The 18,217-nt window shown below is 42.1% G+C and overlaps 1 non-coding gene and 1 pseudogene across 1 annotated transcript; both read left to right on the forward strand.

Moving 5' to 3' along the window:
- Window positions 1–2,152: 2,152 nt before the first annotated feature.
- LOC142846881 (60 kDa heat shock protein, mitochondrial pseudogene) lies at window positions 2,153–3,183 on the forward strand (annotated as a pseudogene).
- Window positions 3,184–17,576: 14,393 nt separating this feature from the next.
- Window positions 17,577–17,740, forward strand: LOC142847475 (U1 spliceosomal RNA). The gene has a single exon (XR_012910225.1). It is a non-coding gene; the product is annotated as a U1 spliceosomal RNA (small nuclear RNA).
- Window positions 17,741–18,217: the final 477 nt, after the last annotated feature.

The following is an 18,217-nucleotide window of genomic DNA, read 5'->3' on the forward strand; positions in this document are numbered from 1 at the left end:
GGAGAGCCCTTCAGTATGAGCTGAGCAAAGTCCACTGTGTCTCTGGATAGTTTGGTGGCTTCATGGAAGAAGTGGCCTTCAGTTTTAACATTGGGAGTAAACGTGAGACGAATAGAGAAGTGGCAAAAGAAACTCTATAAGAGAAGACTCAAAAAAAAAAAAAACAAAGTAACCAACTTTGAGACACCTGAGTCAGACAGCATTTCAGAATTGATGAAATCAGCTTAGAGATGCTGGGTAATCCTATCTGCCAAACACGGGTGCAGACTCCACATGCAAAGGCCGATGTATTTAGCCTTCCTCCAGACCTACAAGGGGGATACAATTTCTAACAATGTTGAGCTGAGGAGACCAGAGCACAGCCAGACTGAGGGATCATCCTGGACTTCTCCAGCTGGGACAGGCGAGGCTAGTGTCCCGATCTAGGAAGGCTGTCTACAGAGACTGCGTTTCTAACTGAAGCCGCGAAGTTCACCCTGACCCCTGCTCTACCCCTCCTGCACTATCTCTAATCTCTTCCTGACTCCCCTACTTCTGCCAACAGATCCAATCCACTTGAGGACTCTTCACCCGAAATCTCCTGATTGTTTCCTCTCTCATCCCTGCTCCCTGTGAATTGCCAAACCCGACACTGTAACTCAGGGACCTCTTGGATTTTCCCTTTTGTCCATCCCCTCTGACTTTTCTGTAGTCTGGGCCATTGTCACTGTCCACCTGGAATAATGATTTTTTTTAGCTGACCTTGCAGCCTTGCTTTCTCTTTCTTTAGCGAGTGGGTGGTCCCCGAAGTCTGTATCTTCTGGAAGTGTGACATGAATGAAGATGCTCAGGTTCTCCCCAGGTGTTCAGAGATGTATCGACCCACACATTATCCCACTGGGGATTGAGAGCTTTTGCTCAAAGAATTTTTCTACGCTACAACTGGCAGGGCATTTGAAGATGCAAATTAGATCAAGCCCTTTCTTCCACTGAATTCCCTTCACCCATTTTCATGTCAAAGTTCTTCTTCAGAGATATTGTTCCACTCTGTCGTGTGGGTTTTCCTGTTTATTCTCCATGTCTTCTTCGCCCGAGTCACCCATTGTCCTCGCTTGTTTGCACATGCTACAAAAACAGGGATGTCTTGCTCTTCGATGTAGCGTAAGCACTTTATACAGAGGCCCTTCTGTTGTGTAATAATCATTTGTAGTAAAGAAGAAAGGAGAGAAGAGAGGAAATAGCGGAGGAAAAGACAGGGAAAGCTCTGTCCTGGCAGCGTAAATATAAACCTTACAAAGTGGTAACTTCAGTAGATGATGCAACTCCTTAAAGGCCTAGGAGCTGAGGAGCAGCGGGAGTGGGAAAATTCTGGAGAGTAAGTCCGTAGGGTGTGTTGAATCACTGGGCTGTGACTGATGAGGTGGATTTAGCAATCTGAGGGCGGACCAGGAAGTCCACAAGCAGAAAGCAGTGCTGAACTGAAGAGCAGAATCGCTTCCGTAGGCAACGAGCTAAGGGGTGTTGCTCGGCCTCTGGTGAACGGACCAGAAAAATTCAGAGGTAAAGCTACCCAGAATGCTTATGTTTCCAATCTAAGATGAGAATACCGTGGGCAACACTGTTACCAAAAGGTGATAAATATAGCAGTCGAAATGTTCTTTCCCAGGACTATTGAGTGACATTTGAATCTGTTAGGGGAATACCTACCTGATAGAGACATGACACCGAGGAAACAGAGACAGCTTGGGACTAGCAGTGAAGAGGTCAGAATTGACACTATTGGTAACCCTGGTGCCTGAGACAGCTGGGGATGAACAAAAGTAACCACTAGTTTAAAAATGAAGAAAGTAACTAGCATCTTCCAGCTCCCTTGCTGTTCCAGAGGTAAAAACACACTAACAGCTTACTGGGGATCCTTGCCTCTGCTTATTTCTGCCTGTCCCATGGCTGCCCTTGGAAAGCATCTTAGAGTCAGGCCCAAAAACACCAAGCAGATACAACTGGGAAACATATACCTCAACTAAGAAGCATACCAACTTCAACTAACTGTACAGAGACATAAAACATCAGGGCACCAAAGGCATGGGGCTAAGTTACCCGATTAAAAAGCAAACCCCTCCCCTTACTGGCTGCTGACCACCTGCCTTGCTTCTCCCACCCCTGCTCTGCAGAAATGCATTTCCTACCTGCAGTCCTTTGCCAGTTAAGACTACTATCTGTCTGGGGCACCAGCTCCTCATCTCACCCCAGCCTATGCCAAAGGTGTAAAAGTTGGTGTATAAGTCTCAGCCTTATTGCTTCAAGGTGTAGATCTTTCAGCCTATGCTGCAGCCATTCCAATGGGGCCAAACAGTGCTGAATGAGCAGAGTTGGGGAGTCCTAAAGAAACAAAAGATGAGCTCACTGCTGCAAGTTAGCCGATTTGAAGATTAAATCTAAAGATATTATAGCTAAACCTGTTCAAGACGCTGCCAATAACACAAATGAAGAGAACCACCACCGCTACTGTTCTGTCCTGTTCTGTTGCCAAGGAGGGCTTTGGGAAGATCAGCCAGTGTTAACACCATGGCACTCAAGAGAGGTGTGATGTTAGTTGTTGATGCTGTAATTGCTGAACTGAAAAAAACTGGTCTGAACCTGTGGCAAGGCCTGAGGAAATAGCTCAGGTTGCTACAATTTCTGCAAATGGAGACAAAGACATTGGAAACATCATGACTTATAAAATGAAAAAGGTTGGGGAAAAAAAGGCATCATTACAGTGAAAGATGGATAAATCCCGAATGATGAATTAGAAATTGTTGACAGAATGAAGTTTAATAAAGGACCTATTTCCCTATATTTTATTAATACATCAAAAGGTCAACAAATATGAATTCAAAGTTGCCTGTGTTCTGTTGAGCGAAAAGAAAGTTCTAGTGTGTCATCTGTCATGCCAGCTCTCAAAATTCCCAGGGCTCATCAGAAGGCCTTGGTCGTAATTGCTGAAGATGTTGATGCAGAAGCTCTAAGCACAGTGGCTTTGAGCAGGCTGAAAGGTGGTAGGTGGTTCTCAGATTGTAGCAGCCAGAGTTCCCAGGGTTGGGGACAATAGGAAGAACCAGTTTGAAGATTAGAACTATTGCTACTGGTGGTACAGTATTTGGAAAAGGGGGATTGAATCTAAGTCTTAAAAATGTTCAAACTCACGATTTAGGTTGCAACTAAATCTCTAAAATATCAAATATATTTATCTATGGCCAACAAAAACGTGTCAACAACTGCACAGATTCTTCCCTGACAATCTAGTTGGGAACAATTCTGCCATCTAGCATGCCAAAACTGGTGACCTTAAGAGAGTACAACTCAGTAAAGAGACCACAGCACAATTCTGAGCAAGCAGCTGTATTTCACACTAAAAGGTGAGCTATGGAATGTCTATGGGTGTGACCACACAGGTTCAACAGTCTCAAGTTACCTGCAAAAACTACTCAGGGTCAAACTCCAACCATAGCATCATCCTGCCAAGTGAATCAGTCTGAGAGGAGTAGGCGGCAGAAGGGGAGACAGAAAGCTTTGTACGTAGTCCACGACCATGGACAGAGGAGAGGCCTCCAATCTTCAGTGAATCAGCTCAACTTTATTCCAGAGTATAAGGAACACATAGGATTGGGGATCCTGGATAGAAACCCTAATTTGTATTAGGTGGTGGGCTTCTACCACAAGGCTTAGTATGTGGCAGAAAGGTCCTACAATGGAGCTCCCAGCACAAGTCTTAGCAGAGATCTGTGCCAAGGGTCAAGTCAAAGATGAATCAGGCCTCTGGTTTTAGAGACAGGTTTAGATAAGGTCAGTCCTCAAGGCCCAGGGACAGCCTCCAGATAAGGCTAGGCAGAGTGCAGGAAACTCTTCTGGGGAGGGAGGGAGTTTCCACATTGCCAAGCTTAGAGAAAGCGGCCAGGTTATGGCACACTGTGGCCTCTATCATCCAACAAATATTCCATCAGTACACGTGTAAGAAGGTTGGTATTAAGAGTCATTTTATTGCTATGTTCTTTAAGCAGAACCATAGTATTGGGTTTCACCATGGGTCCCTGGGCTAGCTAGGCTTAATCTCATGGTCACCCAAGTAGAGTTGGGTATGAGTTCCATCTCATGGAGTAGGCTTAAGTTAAATGAGATGTTGGTTGGTTCGTCCCACAAGCCTTGTGCCATCATTGCACTAGCGTGTCTTGCAGGATTACTACATCAAAGGGTTGGTGTCTACATTTCTCTTTTGGCAGCATGCAGAGCACCTTCCTCTACCAAAACACTGGCATGTGGGGCGAAGACTCTAGGGAGGCACCAGCTCAACGTCTCCATGTTCAATGAGTTGAGTAGATGGCATCGTCAGCACCAGGACCTTGCTGTCAATTTGTGAAGAGCAACCTTGTAAACAGTCTAGGTTGCTTGGGGATGTCCATGGGACTCAACAGTTGGCCAACAGTTGAATTCTATGTTACCTTAATCCAGTACTAGAAGTTTCATTGGTGACAAGAAATAGCCAGTTGGAGTTCTGTCTCTCCCATAATTTGGTAATTTGATATTGACAGCCTTTATGTATACATATATATTTAGGAAGCTTCTTTTGTATTAGGTTTCCACACTACCTCTCAAATGGCCCTTAATTTTAGCTGATTCTACCCAGATTCCTTTCTTCAACTACTTGTAGCCTCTTTTCTCCACATAATCTTCCTGTTCCAGACCCCTAGTCCATCCATAACTATCCATTGCAGTTCTCTTTCCTAGGGAGATCTGGCACTCTCCCCTAGCCTCTTACTTTATACCTAATCTCTTTGGGTCTACAGATTGTAACTTGGTTGTCATTGACCTTAGAGCTAATAACCACTTATAGGCAAATAATTTCATATTTGTCTTTCTGGTTCTGGATTACCTCACTTAAGATGACTTTTACTATCTCCAGCCATTTACCTGTGAATTTCATGTTGTCATTTTCTTAACAGCTGAGTGATATTCTGTTGTATAAATGTACCACATTTTCTTCAACCATTCATCTGTTGAGGGATGTCTAGGTTGTTTCCAATGCCTGACTATTATGAATAAAGCAGCAATGAACATGAGTGAACAAGAATCTCTTTGGTAGGATGAAGCATACATTGGATATATGTCTAAGAGCGGTGTAGCTAAACCTTGAGGTAGATCAATTTGTGTCGTCCTGAGGAACCACCACACATATTTACCGACTGTAAAAATTTGCATTTCCACCAGTGATGTATGAGCATTCCCCTCACTTTACATCCTCACCAGCATTAGCTGTCATTTGTTTTTCTGTTCTTAGTCATTCTGACAGGTGTAAGATGAAATCTAAAAGTAGTTTGGATTTTCTTTTTGCTAATGGCTAAGGATGTTGAACATTTCTTTAAGTATTTCTCAATCCTCTATTGAGAATTCTTTATTTAGATCTGTTCCCCATTTTTAAATATAGTTATGTGGTTTTTTTGATATGTAGTTTCTTTGGGTTCTTTCTGTATTTTATATATTAGCCCTCTATTGGATGTGTAGTTGGTAAAAATCCTTTTCCATTCTGTAGGTTGTTTCTTTGTCTGAATAGTTGTGCCATTTACAATGTAGAAGTCTACTGATTTCCTGCCCAAAGTGTTGTTAGCTTGTTTTTGAGCATGTATTAGAGAGAGAGGAGGGTATTTGTGTAGGGAGGTGGAGAGAATCTGAAATGATGGATGGGGAAGAGAGAGAGAGAGAGAGAGAGAGAGAGAGAGAGAGAGAGAGAGAGAGAATACATGCATACATATGGAACTATTAGTAAGCATATCCTATACAATGTTATCTGGAATAGGCCAATAAATGTATGCTGCAATTAAATGAATTTTAAAAAACAGACTAGAAAAAGCAAGTTGGTCAGTCATACAGAGAGTGAATCACGGACCTGGAATCTGAGAATAGGTAGCATCCTCCATATTTATCATCTCTCTGCTTATAGAGCACATATATAATCGAATCAACTGAAAAAGAGGAAGAGTATTCTGACTCACAGTTTAGAGTTCCAGCCAATGACTAATGTTTCTGTTGCTGTGTGCTGGTGGCGGCACAGAACATCTTGGTGAGAGCAGGTCTCAGAATGCAACTATTCACTTTATAGTGATGGGAAAATGAAAGAGAGGAGTGGGGAGACACAGGATTGTGCAGGTAGGTCATACCCAATGACATACAGTTGACCCATAGGCCAACCTCATGAGTGTCTGGGATTACAGACAAGGCTGCATCCGCTGTCTGTTTAGACATTCTTTTCAACACAGCCACTCACTCAAATATGACACAAACTTTGCCCATTTCCAGCTGAAGTCCTACTCCGTAGACAATCAAACAGCTGGCTCTCCAACTGCATTAAGGTCTTTCCTGTTTTGGTCATCCCAGTTCTTTTTCAAGGTAGCCTTCTCATGAGGGAAGCAAGACGATGAAATCAGCTTGGCGTAAGCACCAGTTTTCTGGGATGCCTTGGGGAATCGGTAGTCAATGACACATGGCCATCCACCACCACACACTGAAGATCCCTTTGTTATGTAGGACCCTGGTCCTGCAGTGTCATGACCTCTACACAGGATCTTCCACCATGAGGCAAGCACATCTCTGCTTACAGCCTATTGTTTCCTTGAGTTTACTTCAAAGCCTTTATTTTGCCTCCTATGATTAAAGAATCTTCTTCTCTTACCTGGCTTGCCTTGAAAATTATTCCCAGATTTAGCACCCCAATGAATCTTCCACAGGAGGAAGGCCAGACAGAGGCAGGCCTAGGTCCAGGGACTCTATCCTTTAAATGGCTGTAGCAGCTGATAATTCACATCACACCCAATAAGCTTCTTTACTCCAACCTTCATTTAGAGAGCTGTTTAAAAACTCGTAAGAACTTTTGCAGTCTTGTCCTGGAATTTCTTGGAAATGTTTGATTTTGCTTCCTCTGTGTGTGTCCATGAGTTTGTGTGAGCAAGGCTATGCAAATGTGAGTGTTTGCATGGATGAATTACTGCGGGATTTTGCCTGCCTGTGGCTATTCTTCCCCTGGCAGACAGGACACTTATATGTTTACATATTTTTCTCTGATCTTATTATTATGTCAAATACGTTGGCCCAGTATTTTAGCTAAGACAGGCTTTGACTAAGCTTTCCATGATATAAGTTTGCGGCTTGGCTGGATGACTCAGAGAGTAAGAGCTCTTTCTGGTTACATCTGGCAACCACAGTCTGATCAACATACAGAGAAGGATGGAGAAACTGACTTCATGGGTTTTTTTTGTGCTCTGTCCTCCAAAGCCTTGCCTGCCCTTACCATGGCATCAGTGTCCAAACAGTCATCATAAACACATTCACACAGTAGTACAAAAATAAATAAACTAAATTAAAAAAATAATTCCTAAGGTCTGAAAATCATTCTATATTAGTTTTATGTATCTCAATGGTTATCATATATACAAAACAAATTATAGAAGGTAAAAATACTTTAGAGATTAATTATTATGAATTTTTGTTGTATTAACAAATCATATGACCTCAATGGGCTAACAAACTTATCAGTGCTCAATCTTTAATTAGCTTGAAGTCCTTAGACTAACAGTTTGCTGTTGACAGAGGTTTCTGTCCTGCCTGGTCCCGCAGCTGTTCAATCCCAAAGAAACACACAGAGGCCTACGCTAATACAAACCGGTTGGCCTATTAGCTCAGGGTTCTTATTAACTCTTACATCTTACATTAACCCATAATTCTTGTCTGTATTAGCCACGTGGCTTGGTACCTTTTATCAGTGAGGCAATCTCATCCTGCTTCCTGTGCCTCTGGGTGACGACTACAGACGGAGTCCTCAGAATTCTCCTATTCTGATGGCCCTGCTTATACTTCCTGCCTGGCTGCTGGCCAATCTGCATTTTATTAAGCCAATACAGTGACAAATATTTGCAGGGAACAAGACCATTGCCCCACAGCAGTTTGCTAAGCTTATTAATGTTATATGTAAATCTTAGCCTGTGTGTTTTGTCACTGGTCCTCTGCATACTACTCTTTTCTGTTGCTGTTTTACTGAAAATTTCACCCATATGTGATATTTGTATAAAACTCACACGTAGGACTGTCCACTTTCCCTAAATTCTCCTAATTTGATGGAATATATTTTCCCCTACTGTGAGGACAGTGAAATTCAGAGTCTGGGTGAACACCGACTGGTTGAAACAATCCTTTTGAGGAAATGGGACTAAACCAGATTGGCATGCTGTCATTGATGATGTCACACAGAATTAAGTAGAATTTTAGGTGATTGTCACTTTGCCTTTTTGCTTTAACATTTATGAATGCAACTGAATAAAACAACAATGATTTATGAATGCAACCAAATAAAACAACAATGGAGGCTAGTAATTATTAAGTCTTAGTTCAAGTTTCTTTTTACTCCATTTTAAATTCCTAGAGGAAATGCCATCTGGATAATTCCATTAATATTGCTTACATTAAAAATAGAAAAATTCCTACAAATTGTGTAAAAGTGTTATTTCTGAGAATATATTATTATTTATTTTTAAGATGGCCAACATGAATACACACATTTCTTTTTGGCAGTTAGTCACATATTTATGCATAGTGTTTAATTTTAGAATAATTTAAAATAATGAGTTTATGAAACACTGGCTTTGAAATCCTAGCAATCACTTCTTGAGTGAATTCTCTTTTGATGAAGAAACAGAATCAGAGAACACAAGGGGGCCAAGAGCTACCAGTGGATAAATGATGGTAGTCTGTTGTATTTAGGCTATACCTACTGTCTTTGTTTATGACATCAGAGTCCCCAAATTAACCTAATTGCAACAACTTGTGTTTAACGCCATATGATGCTGCATGTGATCTTGTCTTAAGCTAAACTATAATACAATAAAGTTGAATACCATACCTATGAAGTGACATTTTATCTAGAAGAGGCTGCCTCTGTCTCTGTAGCATGTGTCAAACAAACAGCTGCTGGTGACATTGTCATAGAGAAAAGATTAGTCCACTGAGTGGAGAAGACAGAGGACTAGGGAAGTCATGTCATCTGGGACTACCCTGAGTCATGAAACTTCTTTACTTAAGACCCTCTGTTGTCCTCCTGCCATGGAAGTCGGTAGACTAACTGTAGATCTCCACCCCTCTCTCCTCTCCTAAATCCCAGCCTCCACTCTCATCCCCAGCTCTATAGCAGACTACCTGCTTCAGCCTCCCCTTCTTCTCTGCCCCCATTTCCAACATGTAGAACTTGGAGTAGACCATGTAGAACTTTTCCTTTAACTTTCCTTCTCTCTGCTGATTGCTTTATCCTAGCCCCCAACACCAGCAGGCATTCTCTGGGGACTCTTTGACCATTCCAACCAGAGAAGTAGGTAGGTGGGCTAACAGCAAGTTTTCACCTCCCTCTTCTCTCCCTCAAATCCAGCCCCTCAGTCTCTCCCTCATCAAAGAAAATGTTAAATATAAAAAAATCCTGGCACAAAACATTCAGAAAATCTGGAACATTATGAAAAGACCAAATCTAAGGATAATAGGAATATAGGAAGGAGAAGAAACCCAGGCCAAAGTTACAGAAAGTATTTTCAACAAAATTATAGTAGAAAACTTCCCTAACCTAAAGAGGGAGATGCCTATAGAAGTACAAGAAACATACAAAATACCAGATAGACTGGACCAGAAAAGAAAATGCCCTCACCACGTAAGAAGCAAAAGACTAAACATACAGAACAAAGAAGGAATACTAAAAACTGCAAGAGGAAAAAAACCAAGTAACATATAAAGGCAGATCATTTAGAACTGCACCCGAATTTTCAATGGAGACGGTAAAAGCTAGAAGGGTCTGGCCAGATGTTCAACAGACTCAAAGAGACCACAGATGCCAGCCCACAGTACAATACACAGCAAAACTTCTAATCATAATAGATGGAGAAATAATACTTTCCATGATAAAACCAAATTTAAGCAGTATTTATCTACTAACCTAGCCTTATTCACTAGAAGAGAAATTCCCCTCACTGAAAAAATGCAAGGAATAATTAATCCCAGATCAGAAAATCACCACCACCACCACCACCACCACCACCACCACCACCACCACCACCACAACAACAACAACAACACCATAACAGAAATCAACAAACATTGCTCATTAACATTTATCAACATCAGTGGTCTCAATTCCCCCAATAAAACAACACAGACTAATAGAACAGATGTGAAAAAAGGATTCACCATTCTGCTGAGTCCAAAAAACACACAACATCAAGAATAGGCATTGCCTCAGGGTAAAGGGATGGGAAAAACATTCCATGAAAATAAGTCCAAGAATAAGCTGTTGTAGCCATTTTAATATCTGACAAAATAAACTTTAAACTACACTAATGAGAATAGATAGGGAGGGATACCACACACTTATCAAAGGGAAAAGTCCACCAGGAGGACTTTGCGGTTCTCAACATCTATGTACCAAACGTGAGGGCACTCAAGTTTATAAAGATATACTGCTACAGTTTAAGCCACATATTGTCCCCTACACGGTAGTAGTGGGAGACTTCAACACCCATTCTCATCAACAGATAGATGATCTAGACAAAAACTAAACAGAGAAATGCTAGGACTGGATGTTATAAAGTAAATGGACATAGCAGGTATTTACAGAGCACTTCACCCAAACACAGAAGGGTTCACCTTCTTCTTGGCACATCCGGAAACGTCTTCCGTAATGGACCACATTCTCAGACACAAAGCAAATCTCAGCAGGTACAAGAAAACTGAACTACCATCCGGCATCCTATCTGACCACCATGGACGAAAGCTGGATATCAGCAACAAGAGATATAAAAAGCTTACAGACTCGTCGAAACTAAACAACTCAGCATTGAATGGAAAACTGATAAGACAGAAATTAAGGACTTTCTAGAATTTAATTAAAATGAATACACAGAATAGTCAAACTTATGGGATACGTTGAAGCTGGATCTAAGAGGCAAGCTCATAGCTCTAAGCACCTATGTAGAAAACGGAGAGATCTTATACTAGTAACTTTAAATCACACCTGGAAACTCTGGCACAAGAGGAAGAAGTCATACCCAAAATGAGTAGACAGTAAGAAATAACTCAGGGCTGAAATAAGTAAAATATTTAGAAACAAAAAAACTGACAAAGAAACAATGAAACAGAATTGGGACTTTTCAAAAAATCAGTAAGGTTGACAAATCCTTATCCAAGCTAATTAAAAGATGGAGAAAGAGTATCTAAGATAACAAACTTAGAAAGAAAAATGGGGGCATAACAACAGACATGGAGGAAATCCAGAGAACCAGAAGGACGTACTTTTAAAAACCTGTATGCCACCAAACTGGAAAAATCTAAAAGAAATGGATAATTTTATCAATATGTATCACTAACTAAAGTTAAATCAGTATAAGTTAAGCAATTTAAACAGACCTATAACCCCTAGGGAAATAGAAACATTCATTAAAAGACTCCCAATCCCAAAAAAAAAGCCCTAATTTTAGTGCAAAACTCTATCAGACTTTCAAAAGAAAGTTAATGCCAATACTCCTCAAACTGTTTTATTTTATGAGGCCACAGTTACCATGATACTCAAACCACAAAAAGACCCAATAAAGAGAATTACAGATGAATTTCCCTTAAAGACATAGATGCAAAAATACTCAATAAAATACTTGCAAATTAAGTCCAAAAACACATCAAAAAGATCATGCACCATGATTAAGTAGGTTTCATCCCAGAGATGCAAGTATGGTTCAATATATGAAATAATCAGCAAATGTAATTCACTACACACACATACACTGAAAGATCAAAACACATAATTATCTCATTAGATGCAGAAAAGGCTTTTGAAAAAATCCAACACCCCATTCATAATAAGAGTCCTGAAAAGATCAGGGATATGAAGGACATATTTCAATATAATAAAGGCAGTTTACAGCAACCCCAAAGCCAACTTAAAGCGAGAGAAAAATTGCCTTTTTTCCCACACATAGTCAGTGTAATACTTAGCTCTTCACCTTACTACAGGACACTCGCTCAGCAGTGTTCATTGCTGCTTTATTCCTTCGTAATCAGAAACTGGAAATAATCTCAACAGGAGAATGGATAAAGCAAATCTGGGAAATGTGTAAAAGTCAATGTACACAATGAAGCATCATTCAGCCTTTAGAAAGAATGAAATCACACTCTTTAGAGGTTCATTTCAAATGAATGAGAAATGCGTATGTTGTATTCATGCAGGGGCGCAAAGGGCTGCAGTTAGCAGTTGAATATTAAAATGAAAACCCAGTGAGAGTGCAGACTTGAGAAGAATTAGAAGTGCTTCTCTTCTGATTTTGAGATTTCTAAACGTGAATTCTGTGAAAGCCATGGTTGTTCAGTTAAAAAACAAATGCTTCTCCTATAGGATAAAAACCTATGCCAACTAATACACCGTGCAACAAATAGTGATTAGTCAGAAGAGCTGCCGAGAGTCAGCAGCGTGCACCACCTTGCTCTTCCACCCAAGAAACAGGCCCATCTTCCCAGCTGAAATAGCACACAGTGCAGCTAAGCCATTCCTCTCAAGTAGTCTGAACACGGGCTAGAGGAGCGAGTCAACGCCTTCTCCACTGACATGAAAGTCCCCATCGACAACAGGGCCACACATGTGCTGTTGAGGACAGCCTGTGATAGAAAGCAGACAGAACGCCTGATGTGCAGATTGTGTTGGGAAAGCTTGGTGCCTTCTCACCATCTCGGTGCTCACCCAGCCCTAGAAGATGGCTTTTACGACTGCACTGTTGTAGAGAGTAAAAGAAGGTATCGCGGGGGAAGTTCCTCATCTCCAGTCACACAGTCAAGTGGATCACAGTTTGCGCTTGGGGTGACTTCAGGAAAACAACTTTAAGCTGGAGGCAGCTCAGATAGGCTCCAGCCAGTGTGTCTCTGTGTTCTGCTGAGGAGGCTGATTTCCTGCCAGACTGTCCCGTCCACCAAAAGAGCAGGAAGGGGATGACTGCCAGTTGGTTCTGTTTGTTCTCATTATAAGGCACTATGTTGAAGCAGAGACTTAAATACACAGTAAGGAGACACGAAGACTTCGAATCAATGCCAGCAGAAAGAATAAGGGACAGGCACTGCCGTAATTATACCTGGCCCTGCTTACTAAGCGCCAGATGCTCTGTTAAATATAGAGGGGCTGGCGTCAGGCTGGAAGGACAAAGCAAAAGCAGGGATTGGAAAGTTTCTTATCAGCAAGATGGAGAAGAGAGGACCAATACTCAAGGCTTCCCTTGGGCTTTCACATGAACTGTATGTGCTTCTACCCACACATGAATACAACCACGTGAAAATTAAAGAAATAAATAAAAATAGAAAAAACATAGAGTTTCCTTATCCAGGGGGATTTCAGAGACGGAGAAAAATGAGAAGTATAATTTTACCGAGTGGAGGTAGAAGTGTAAGTAGGGGTGACTATTAGGGACTATGCTAGCAGACTGAAAGATGGGGTGACTGTTGGGGACTGTGCTAGCAGACAGAAAGATGGGGTGACTGTTGGGGACTGTGCTAGCCGATGGAAAGATCAGCAAGCTCTTAGCCAAAACAGAGGATTTGATGGTTTCCTTGAAAAACCCAAGGGTTCATGTCCCCAGAAGGATGACAAGTATATCTCAGTAGTTCCTAGAGTTGGTAGAATTATTGCTGGAAAGAAGAAAAGCTCCGGTGGGCAGAAGATTCTGTCTGAGATCTGGACAAGATGGGCTTGAGGGATTGGCGTGATAGTGAGAGGAAATGTCCTATGTGTCCTATGTTGCTGTCTTGTTTTAGACAATTGGGTAAAACTTTGAGCTAGGAGCTGAGTTCTCCAGGGTGTAGGCAGCTAGACCACAGACTTCAGGAAGAAATCACTCAGCACAGAGGGGAAAGAGGAATTTGGTACAAGGGTAGAATCAGAGGTAGAAGGAGGGTAGGAGGAGCCCTCTGGGCCATCTAGGAGGGGACTTATGACATCTAGAATCCCTTGTGGGTAGTTGAACTGCTCCCGTACAGGGTGCAGTGTCCCCTCTCCGTCCCCCACTGAATTCAGAAAGCATATCAGGTTGACACCAGCCAGCTCTTTTGGTGCTCCAGGCACAGAGCTGTTGCCTTGGATCCCAGGCAGTGTTGTGGAGAACAGTATGGAAGAACTCAGAAGCTCTTTCAGTCTTGGTGTTGCTGGAGGCTGAAGGAGCTCACTCAGCCTGTGCACCACCTGTAAGGGTAGGGAGTTAATTCATGTCACCTGAGCCAGGAGTTGAATTCCCCTGTTGTGAGCAGATCCTAGAGGCACTCTGTAGATTCATGAAAATCCTGCCAGAGCAGGGACCGCTGCTTTGGGGGCAGCCTGGACATAATTTATAATTATATGGAATGCATATAATTTACACGTGCCTTTTCTGTGACTCAGTGCTGTAATGGCTGTGGGGGCCTATGCGCTAAGGAGACTAAGATTTGCTCATATTAAGGCATTGGGAATATCACCATGAAACCCAGTTAGGAGCAGGAACCAACACGAAGGGGATTTGGCAACGACACTGCCCACTGTACCAGCTCCTGTGTGGCACAAGCAAATTCTAGCTAAAGCTAATTTTGGACTTGCCAATGGGGACACCTGCCCCAAACAGCTGTGAAGTCTTATGTTGTAACTTGACTACAAGGCTCATGGTTTAGGAGTTTGATTGCTCATTTGAGGTCTTTGGGGGCATGACGGCCTTCTGAGAGCTCTGACCTAACAAATGGATTCATCCCTCTCAATGAATAGGTAATACAGTGACATTGTTGGGATGTGATGGGAGGCAGGTGATGATTCTAGTTGGAAGAAGTAGGTCACAGGGACAGGGATACCACTAGGGACTAAGTCATTAGGGGATGGATCTGCCCTGCTGTCGTTCTTTATTCTCTGTCTCAGCTTTCTGTCTACCACCACGGAGGGAAGGGCCCCTGGCACACAATGTCACCACCATGGTTTTCTCTCCAAGCACATAAGGCTGAATCCTCAGCAAGGGTGGGCTAAAAGTATCTCCCCTCCATTTGAATTGTTCTGTGTGATGTTTGGCCACAACAGACGCCTGGTACCCTTAGAAATAGAGTAGTCATGCCTATAAGAGGAATGGTGGTGGTTTCTAGTACCTGTGACCATGTTAATGGGTTAACACACGGAAGCTGACTTGGCATAGAGCCAGGGGTCATGAGCAGTGAGGAGTCTTTAGTACAGGCACTGCTGTTACAGTGGCTGCAACCCTGGCTGGCCAGCACGAGAGTCTGTCTGTGCAGGAAGGACTCAGGCTTCTGAAATGACTGATATGTCTCAGAAGCAGAACATCCACAAGGAGTTAAGCTTCTGAAACTCTTTGTGATCCCTTTCCTAGCAATGCTTCTGTTTGTACTGCTATCCACAATGTGGAGCTGTGCTTCCTCCACTGCACAGATAGTATCTTCTTGCTCATTTCCTCAGTGAGTTCTGTCTTCTGGGTTTCTGTGTCCGTTCACATCCATTTTCCTCTTTTCTAATCTTCTCCCATCGCTGCCAATGTCAAGTAAACTAAACTCAGCATCGAGAGCCTTCTATCATGAACTGTCTGTGCTGGACAGACAGCATTCCAAAAAGCCTGTTTTTATACCACTGAAACTTCGGCTCTTTTCCTCCAAGTTCCCTTCCATTTGCTAAGAGAATAATCTAATTGTGGATTTAAATGAACTTACAGAAGAATTCAAAACAAGAAAATCTGACTGTTTCTCAAAACCAACAACAACCTGGCATTTTCAGACTCGGAAGAGCGGCAATACCACCAGTTATATACTTCCTAAGTCTCTAATTATAGAAGCACGGATATTATAGAGAACATCAAGAGATTAAAAGTATTGGTTCCAAGTCAGTAGCTGCCAATCTCTGCTCTGTCAAAACGGACACTTAGGTTTCTTATTATCAGTTGAGTCCTCTGTGAAGTGGAGATAACAATGTGGCCTACTATGGGCTTTTGAGAAGGTTAAATGCATACTGCATAAGCTGGCCTTTGAAACAGGAAGAAATCATTTTAAATGAAATTATCTTAAGTGTGAACTGCAACTGTTACACATATTTGAACCTCAGATAGTACCACCGCCTTCCTATAAACCGATGCTTCGTTAGCTATGTGTATAAGAAAAGGAATCTTGTTCTAAACTGTTTTCTGTGATCTGTAGCCCTGGCTCGCTCTGATTAGGTAACCTATTTGATCATTACGCATGACCAGGTAAAGACCAAAGAAGTCCTCATCTTCTCTCTGCCACTCAATTATCATAAACTGATAAGCAGTCAAATGTAACTCCTGCATTCTGTGCCCAGTCAAGGACTAAACCAGTCATATCTCCTGGGCTGTTCACTGTTATTCCACTCCTTCCCCAGCGGGACAAACTTGCCTAATCATTCACCCTTTCTCTCCTTTTTCTCAATCTCCAAATCAAATCAACATTGTCAACGTTCATGTTCCCTTAATAAACACTATATAAATCACATTTGGAAAGGGAAAGAAGGAAACAAGGGAGGGAGTAATGGAAGCAGAGGGGAGGGTAGTGGAGGAAGACACCTGTCTCTAAGAAGTAGACTGTCATAGGCGGAGTCAAGGAGACACCATGTAGCTGCCCAAGAAGCAAGAGGTAACAAACCATGAGCCATAATAGAAATGGGTTAATTTAAGATATAAGAGCTAGCTAGAAAAATGCCTGAGCTATTGGACAAACAGTATTGTAATGAAGAAGAAGAAGAAGAAGAAGAAGAAGAAGAAGAAGAAGAAGAAGAAGAAGAAGAAGAAGAAGAAGAAGAGGAGGAGGAGGAGGAGGAGGAGGAGGAGGAGGAGGAGGAGGAGGAGGAGGAGGAGGAGGAGGAAAAAGACGAAGAAGAAGAAGAAGAAGAAGAAGAAGAAGAAGAAGAAGAAGAAGAAGAAGAAGAAGAAGAAGAAGAAGAAGAAGAAGAAGAAGAAGAAGATGACAACACCCAGAGAGTCAGGCACAGGCACACACCTTCAGGAAAAGTAATTGCTTGCAGAGGGCTTGTAGTTCCCACAGTCCTTAAAAGTACAATCCTTCTGCTTCAGCTACCAGACTAACTGAGATTACAGACTTGTACCCACCAAGCAAAAGTGAAATAATTCTTTCTAGTAACACTTCATGGCAAGATATATAATTTTGCAAGATTTTGATGGATTTGCTTATGGATATGTATATACACACACACACAGGGAAAGAAATGGGAGTTTATGAGAAGAAAAATATCAAAAGATGCTTACAGAGTTGTTGGATATTCTAGAACTGATAGCCAAGGAGAATATATAAATTTGGCCTTGAACAAAGAAGGAAAGAACAGAAGAGGAAAGATAAACAAATTGCTTTTTAAAAGATATAGCAGTAGCCACCTTGGTTCAGTATCTGACATTTATTTTCTCAATTGTTGTCTAGAAAACATATCCCAGAAAAATTACACAATCACCTCAATAGATGCAGAAAAAGGACTTTTTGACAGAGTCCAACATCATATAAAAGCTCAGAAGAAGCTTGGAACAGGCAAACTTGCACGGCAGGAGAGATTCCTTGATCAAGAAGGTGGTTTTCCCAGGGTAAGGCTTATCTACTTCCCTCCAGGTGTGCTGACCTCTGCAATTTCCCCAAACAAGAGACATTTGGGCACATCATCTGAAGTAGTGGGGGACTGCAATTGTATTCTCCCCTTAAAAGAAGAAAATCTGGGGAAAAGGGAACGTATTTAAAGCCGGGGAGATGGCTTAGTGGATAAGACTGCTCCAAGAACCCACGTAAATACCCAAGCATGACTGCACATACACCTGTAACCACAGCATTGGCAAGGAGAGAAAAGTGGATCACTAGAGCTTGCTGGTCACTAGCACGCCTACCCCACCCCCACCAAATGGTAAACTTCAGGTTCAGGGAATAAGACAGAGTGAGAGAGAAAGGCATCCGGTACCTTCCTGAGGCCCCCACATATGGACACACAGGCACATGCTTCTACACACACACACACACACACACACACACACACACACATTCTCACACACATATGTATATGCGCATGCAGATGCAGGCACAGTAATAAAGGCAGAGAGAGGCAGAGACAGTGAGACAGAGACAGATACATACACATGAGAGGAGGAAGAGGCAGAGCAGAGACACACACACATATACACTAGAG

This window comes from Microtus pennsylvanicus, chromosome 3, assembly GCF_037038515.1.
Source record: "Microtus pennsylvanicus isolate mMicPen1 chromosome 3, mMicPen1.hap1, whole genome shotgun sequence".
Classification (NCBI taxonomy): domain Eukaryota; kingdom Metazoa; phylum Chordata; class Mammalia; order Rodentia; family Cricetidae; genus Microtus; species Microtus pennsylvanicus.